The following is an 8,248-nucleotide window of genomic DNA, read 5'->3' on the forward strand; positions in this document are numbered from 1 at the left end:
ACAGTGCTCAAGAGGTAGCAGAATAGTGATTCGATAAATAATGGTCTAAGAGTGAAATGTCAACCATTAACTTCATAGCAATAGGGTTTCTATAAGTACAGAATCCAAGCAGCACGGTTCACGTGTTAGTATCCCAGTTAGAATCAACACGGGGACCAAGAAAGAATGGTGAGGGTGAGAAGTATCACAATACCAAGAATTCCTTAAGATGTGGAGCAGTCCTCACAACATCCTTGACATAAAAGACTGTAATACTTCAAGGTAGAACATAATACAAACTGGATAGGAAGTTGCATCCATAGCATGAACAAGTTTGTGTTGAAACGAAGATAAGGATGTTGTCGATGGTAACTCAAATTACCAAGGGTCGAGGATGGCACCTATCATCGTGAATTCGATTGATATCCTAGAAGGAGTCAAAATGTTTATGATGATCATGAAAATTTTTGTCGAGAGGCTCCACGAAGAAGCAATTGAACAATGGCTACATCAAGCAATAATACTAATGCAGCGGAAGATTATTGGAACCACGGATACGACACCAACTCGGAATCAAGCTTGTTGTTTGAGGTGAAATGATAAGACGAGGAAATCGATGTAAGCTTAGCTCATCATCAGAAGTTGTGCTCCGGGATTAAGCATCAGGTAGCACAGTTAAAATTAGCACGATAATGATATAGCCGATCAGGCTAGGAATTACATGAAGGATTATTAAACTCATAAGCAACGAAAATTACTTAGGGTTATCGAACTGGAATGCGGAATCAGTTCACATATCGGTGTTCTCGGTTGACGACAACCCAGAACCCAGGAAATTGGAATCAGTGAGAAATAACAGTTGATGAAGAACCCATAAAAAGTTATGCAGTTCCATGATATTCTTGAGACACTAGAGTGTAATACTCGATGGTAGATCAAAGTAATAGTTGGACAGGTGCAATGATCTGCAGAAGACAAGTACTTCAACCACGATTGTAAAAGGCTAGATCCCAGATATAAGATGAACTTATACCAAGGGAATATTTAATTGTAGAGAAGCTTTAATGATACGATCTACATCATGTCCATGGGCATGAACACAAAGTTCAAGGTCGACTCCCACTTCTCCAATGCATAACCTTTCATTCACTTCTCATTTTTGAAGAAGTTGTAGTGTTGAAATTTTATTTGGTAAAATACTAGAAGAGTATGACTCGTGGAAACTTTCGAGTTCACACATATTAAGGAAGGCATAGGTTCACCCCATCGGGGTATCGTGGAAACATATACCACAAGCTTCAATAGTAAATATCACTAGCTCAAAAGTAGAACATGGTTGGCCGAATCATAGAATAGGGTTTACCAATGGTATTATGTATCAGAGGAATAACTTCCAACGTGATTGATTATGAAGGGCGTTGTCAAATAAAATCCAACAAAGGATCCGGTGGTCCTCAAGGGATCTGATGTGAGCATCGGTACTCAACCAAAGGAAGAAAGAGTGCAAGGAGATTAGATTATAGAAACAACTGACTAACTCAAAGCTCAGTTGCAAAGGAATTATGAATTCCAAGACAAGGGATCAGAAGCAATGCTCAAATTAGGGATGGATACGTAGAATAGCCTTAGGGGTACAATCGATGGCGATTTGATTGGTCGAGATTCAGCACCTGTTAAAATGACGTCTGAGCTGGAAGGATGAATTCTAGGATCTGATTGAGGATTGCGAGCAATCGCAACATTTTGAATCAAGGGGCTCAAAATGATAATGACAAGGGATGCCAATAAGATTACGAGACTTATGGGATTAACCATAATGCAAGCAAGCAAGAATTTCAAGAGCAATAGGCTGCTTAGGATTTTTGGAAGTTCAAATAGTATTTCGAAGACTTTTGTGAAATACATGAATCAACTCAGGATGAGCGAATACCCGATGAGTGCGAGAAATTATCTGTAGTGGTATTCATGTGGCAAAGAACTGCAAGGCAGTAGGAACAAAGTATTCTCTAAACAATAGAGAGAATTTCGGGGTATGTTGTAATGACAAGATCAGTGGAGAATGACTGTATGAATGGCAAGTGTACTTGGTTATCCGTTGGGGTTTATCGATGGAAAGTAATGGCAAAAGGATGGCCCAAAGTATCGAGGGAACATCCGAGAGTAACTTCGGAATCTTCTAGTGCACCAAGTAATCATCTGGAGTGAGGGGCTCTTCGGGTGGAAGTAGTTACGAGAACCTAGAGTCAGAGTTAGTAAGAGATCAGAGTCCCAGAGTAAAGATCAAGGAATAAAAGATCCAAATATCACCCAATGGCAACATGGGCCCGTAAGACACACAACCATGTTAGTAAAAAGTTTTGCAATGTTTAGACTCGACTTTGGCCAGGGAGTGTGGAAGGGGGATTCCTACAAGCAGTCGGCTCTGATACCAACTTGTGACGCCCCCGATTTGAACGTACACTAATCATACACGTAAACGTGTACGATCAAGATCAGGGACTCACGGGAAGATATCACAACACAACTCTAGACACAAATTAAAATAATACAAGCTTTATATTACAAGCCAGGGGCCCCGAGGGATCGAATACATAAACTCGAATACACAAGAGTCAGCGAAAGCAACAAAACCTGAGCATAGACATAAGTTAAACAAGTCTGCCTTAAGAAGGCAAGCACAAAAGCAACAACGGTCGAAAAGGCAAGGCCTCCTACCCGGGACCTCCTAACTACTCCTCGAAGTCGAACTCCATGTAGAATCATCCTCGGGATCCTCTGGCTCCTGGACTCCATCATATGATCGCAGTAACCAGGAAAAGAGAAAAAAGAAGCAGGAAAGCAACCGCGAGTACTCATCCAAAGTACTCGCAAGCAAGGATCTACACTACATATGCATTGGTATCAATGAAATGGGTAGTATCTATGGACTGAACTGCAGAATGCCAGAATAAGAGGGGGATAGCTAGTCCTATCGAAGACTACGCTTCTGACAGCCTCCATCTTGAAGCATAAAGAAGAGAGTAGATGGTAAGTTCACCAAGTGTCATCGTATAGCATAATCCTACCCGACGATCCTCTCCTCGTCGCCCTGTGAGAGAGCGGTCACCGGGTTGTATCCGGTACTTGAAAGGGTGTTTTTATTAAGTATGTGGTTCTAGTTGTTATAAGGTCAAGGTACAACTCCGGGTCGTCCTTTTACCGAGGGACACGGCTATTCGAATAGATCAACTTCCCTGCAGGGGTGCACCACGTTTCCCAACATGCTCGACCCCCTTTGGCCGGACACACTTTTCTGGGTCATGCCCGGCCTCGAAAGATCAAAACGTCGCAGCCCTACCTAGGCACAACAGAGAGGTCAACACGCCGGTCTAACTCCTATGCGCGCAGGGGTCTGGGCCCATCGCCCATTGCACACATGCACGTTGCGAACACGGCCGGTAAGCAGACCTATCCTCCCTAATACAAGAGCAGACGTTCCAGTCCAATCCGGCGCGTGCCGCTCAGTCGCTGACGTCAAGAAGGTTTCGACTGATACCACGACGTCGAGTGCCCATAACTGTTCCCGCGTAGTTGGTTAGTGCGTATATGCTAGTGGCCAGACTTAGGTCAAATACCAAGATCTCGTTAAGCGTGTTATTTTGAAGTAACTGCGGATGCCGACCAGGGCCAGGCCCACCTCTCACCTAGGTGGTCTCAACCTGCCCCGTCGCTCCGCCACAAAGTAACAGTCGGGGGCCGTCAGGAACCTAGGCCCACCACTACTGGGATGGAACCACCTGTCCTTTCAGCCCCCACAACGGAATCAGTTGCGTGTACTCTACGAGCCGACCCGACTTCAGTCACCACATGTATCATGTATAAGGTATATATCATATACCTGTGATCAACACCCGACGTGATCACGACCCGATAGTACTACACCACAACACCGAATCGGGGGCAATTAACTGCCGCAAGAAATACAAGAATGAGGGCAAACCATCTGGCCGGGGATCTTGTTACTGCCAGTAGAAGTGCATAACGGCGGAGAAACTGCCGGTAAAAGTTAATCAGCAAGGGAATGCGCACTGCCAGTAATAATGTCCACATCTTAGGTCATAAAAACTACCAGGAGAACTGAACTACGACCCACTATCTGCCGGGCCTGCCTATGGCGTGAGCCCAAAATAACATTTGGCCCAAACGCGCACTGGCGCGGGAGAGCGCGCGACATTTCCACTCAAAATAATTAAAGCCACCGCTCAAAAAAAAGAAAGAAGAATTACAACCACCACACGACATGTTCTCCCCCAAATCGAACCCTCCCTAGACCTCCTCCTCGACCGCCGCCGCCGCCCCCTCTGCTGTTGACCACGCCCTCCACCACCACCCCTTTGGTTGACCTGTGCGACCCCATCGAGATCTATGGCGGCGGTGCTTGGATCTTGGCGTCGCCTCCCTCGATACGCCTCTGATGTGCGAGGTCGTCGTCGCCTCCCTCCCTTCGACACCACCACTAGAACTGGTCGATGATTCCAGTCGCCTCCATCTCTTCTTTACGGTCCATCACGCCGACGAGCATAGGCGGACTCCCCACCACGGCTTCCTCCCTACCAACGGCGAGCGTGGTGTCCCATCTCTACTATGCTGGTACAATACTTTCCTCAGATCCGTCTTGGTGGAAACCCGATGCAGGTGAGATCTTCCTTACCAAGGTTGTTAATCTTTTCTTCTCTGCTCGATGAGAACTCATGGTGCACGCTGTCCAGTTGTCCGTACGAAGGCAGATTTCCCCTTCCACCGAGTTACTACTGAGTGTGTTCCTTATTGTTTTTTCCTTTTCCTACCAAATTGATGCAGGTGCTATTAGTGAAAGGATTGGAGACTGGTTCTAGCAGTGGTTTGTTTGTTCAAGGAATTCCTGGTGCTCGTGATTTGTAAAGGGTTTCAGCCAGGTTAGTGTATATTTCATTTTGTTATCTTAATATGCAAGTATACGTGCCTATTTCATTTGCTTGTATCCATCCTTTTTAGTACATGGATCAGTCTTTATTTATTCAGGTTCAGACATTGCGCAACTGAAGATTGTGTATACTAGTCGAAGGCACGAGCTATGCACGTTTTCTTCACTCACCCATCCGTTTACTTGAGCAACATTTATTTTGAGATGGGAGTAGTATGTATGTTGTTGAGTGTTAAATCCCGTCCAAAGGATTGGCAAGTTGCTGCTTCGAAACTTGGTAGATACAAACGACTAGCGCTCTATACAAGCTAATTGTTTACGGAGTAGAAGGAAGGTTACTCTAGTCATCGTTGTTTCCTGATCATAGCCATAAAAGATCTTGAATAACAGAGTTTCACCAGTGGGCCCATTTGGAGCCGTCAGGATTCCAGAATGGTCCTGGAGTTGTTTTGGCGTCTGCCCGTACATAGAGAATCTAAGAAATGTCAACCATTAGATCTCTTGGGCAAGGTACTGATGAATGGTGGATATTCATTTTATGGAACAAATCAATGACTTGTATTTGCTCTGGAGTCTGGGCGGACTGCTAATCCAAATAAAAAAAATTGTGTACTATAGTAGTAGGGAAATGTAGCGCTCTATAAAGTTTTTGGTGCCTCCATCTGAAAGAGCTAAATTTATAGACATGAGTGTGGATTTAATATTAAAAATTTCTCTACAAAAGTAGCTCCTTTTCCTTCCCTGATTTACCATCTAGCTAATTGTTTCATAGGAGTTCAATACTGAGGTAACATTTTTCTCTCTCAGACTTGTGCTTGAATGTACAAATGAATATGCTCTTCACAACTCTAATACTTGGTGCCAATGGGTATTCTTCCATTTACTATGATTAAGTGCTCTTTGTGCTAATTCTGGATGTTAAAAGAAAACGAACTTTAACTAATGAACATGTAGTTGGAATGAACAAGTACCCTTGTTTATCTCCATTGATCCATTGATGTGAGATCACTTAGTTCACTCGTCATCACGCACATATACTTGTACATGTGATAAGAGCAATCAGATAGAGAATCTCTTTCGGTCTCTTCTCTGTTTGCTACAAATATAGACTAAAAGTGGAGTACTGCTTCTAGAATTTAAAGATTTGAACTTGCAAAAGTGTTAGTTCTCTGATATGAAGTTTATTATTTATGTTCTATCAAAGTTGTTGTCTGAATGTGATATACCCATATATTATATAAAGAACAAGTTCACATTGGTACCAAAAATTATGGTTGGACATGTTGCTTGCCTGAATGTGATATACCCATCTATGTTGCTTGCATGTGCTATCAGCTACTGTGATCTATATTCCATACTTATATACACATTATGCTTGGACATGTGTTGTTTGTGCGAAAGAAAACATCTAGTATTTTGTAATGCTTGAACTCAGGGTAGTCACTACTTAAATATTTCTCCATTTAATCGAGTAAGAACAGTTCTTCAGAACATTTTATCGTTTTCATCTTCAGACATCTTGATAGGAAGCACCAGGGAATGTTTGCAGTTTCAATTTATATTGTATGTAAAGGACAGTAGATATGCTCTCTGCCAGTGAATACCTCTAAATGATCTATGCACTATGGCGGTGCCGCAGTGGATACTTCTAAATGACTGCACACATGTTTTATTAAGTCTTATAAGTATAGGGAGTTCAATAATCTTTTGGTTCTAAACAAGTGGGTGCTACAACTGAATACTAAATCAGTAAAACACTGTAGGAGTTTTACAAGCAAGCTTTGGGTAAAATGATTTTTGTATTGTGTTGTTTATTCCCATTGGTTGATCGATGTGAGATCATCTAGTTCAACTGTCATCATGCACATATACTGTTACATGGAAGAAAAATAACTAGCTAGAGAACTTATTTATGTCTCGTTTCATTTTGCTGCTAAGACATACTGAAAGTGGAGTACTCTTCTAGAGTTTAATTGTTATTACATGCTGCTTTTATAAGGTTGGGGTCTTCAATCTAGTTTTTACTCAATAAGTTACTGTTTCTTAAGAATAACATGAAGCATGGATTCTTATATGTTCCATGTATTATGTCAGGGCAAGTAATTATCAGCTGAGCAAAGGCTACAACATGCTAGGAGAAGTTTGAATGGAGGCAGAGAGTACACTTGGTATGTGATATAACCAACCTGAACTTATTTACTCATTTTTTATTTTTGTTCTAGTCTGAGTCCAAAAAGATGGTTTGACAAATGGGGGGTGACATTCTGTACACACGTACGCATCTACCATTCATGCTTGTGAAGCATTTTTTTAAAATAAAATTGAATATGGCCAAATTTGGGTTCCAAGTTTTGCCATGCTATCATGACTTCGTATTAGTTTGCCCCATTCAACATGTAAAACTATGAACCCGACCATGTTTTATTTGGAACATTTAGATGATGTGTCAGAAGGAAAACAAACGGCAAGCTACTTACATCTGACATGTAAATTCTAATGTGCCAAAAATTTCTCTTTTCAGGAAATAGAATGGAAAAAGGTAGAGGGATAATGCTGAAGCACAAGAGCGAGAGGCTAGCAGAAGTTAAAGCAATAAACTATAAGCTTTTTGAATGATTAGGGCCTCGTGTTGTTGGTAACATTACAACCACGGGGAAAGCTAATTTTGGTTGCTAGTTTAGCATAGAAGCCACCATATGCTCATTTTGGTCGTGTGTTGCATCCAAAAACATATGTAATTTTCCTTTTGTGGCACAACACCCTAATATATGGGCGTTTCTAGAAACATATGTATTTGGTCGTTAATTTTATTGAATGAAGTTAAGTTTTATGATGAGGCCCATATGTGAATTATGAAATAGTGTCATTTGTCTTGATTGCCTGGACAAAATGAAAAACATATGTATTTGGTCGTTAATTTTATTGAATGAAGTTAAGTTTTATGATGAGGCCCATATGTGAATTATGAAATAGTGTCATTTGTCTTGATTTCCTGGACAAAATGAATGCATATTAAATTAGTGATTTGTAGCCCAGATCAACTTGCTTTTGCTAGTGAAATAAATTTGATGGCATATTAACTGCCGGGTAACAAGCTTGTGCCGGCAGATACATTGTCGGTAACTGTAATATGTATAGCATGGCAGACTCACAAGAATGTAGGGCCATTGATGGAATACTAGCATTCTATACTAAGTATTTAGGATTGCAGGTAAGGATAATAACTGTAGTTACAATGACAGGCTATGTAGCAGAATAGGATTAATCGAAAGCAATAACATGCCACACACTACTCTAATGCAAGCAGTAGAGGCAAGGAATAGGCGA

At 41.7% G+C, this 8,248-nt stretch overlaps 1 long non-coding RNA gene across 1 annotated transcript; it reads left to right on the plus strand.

Moving 5' to 3' along the window:
* Nucleotides 1–4,258: 4,258 nt before the first annotated feature.
* LOC119288840 lies at nt 4,259–7,796 on the plus strand. The gene is made up of 4 exons (XR_005141300.1): nt 4,259–4,653; nt 4,819–4,913; nt 7,016–7,089; nt 7,443–7,796. It is a non-coding gene; the product is annotated as an uncharacterized LOC119288840 (long non-coding RNA).
* The last annotated feature ends 452 nt before the right edge of the window (nt 7,797–8,248 follow it).

Source organism: Triticum dicoccoides, chromosome 4A (assembly GCF_002162155.2).
Source record: "Triticum dicoccoides isolate Atlit2015 ecotype Zavitan chromosome 4A, WEW_v2.0, whole genome shotgun sequence".
Lineage (NCBI taxonomy): Eukaryota > Viridiplantae > Streptophyta > Magnoliopsida > Poales > Poaceae > Triticum > Triticum dicoccoides.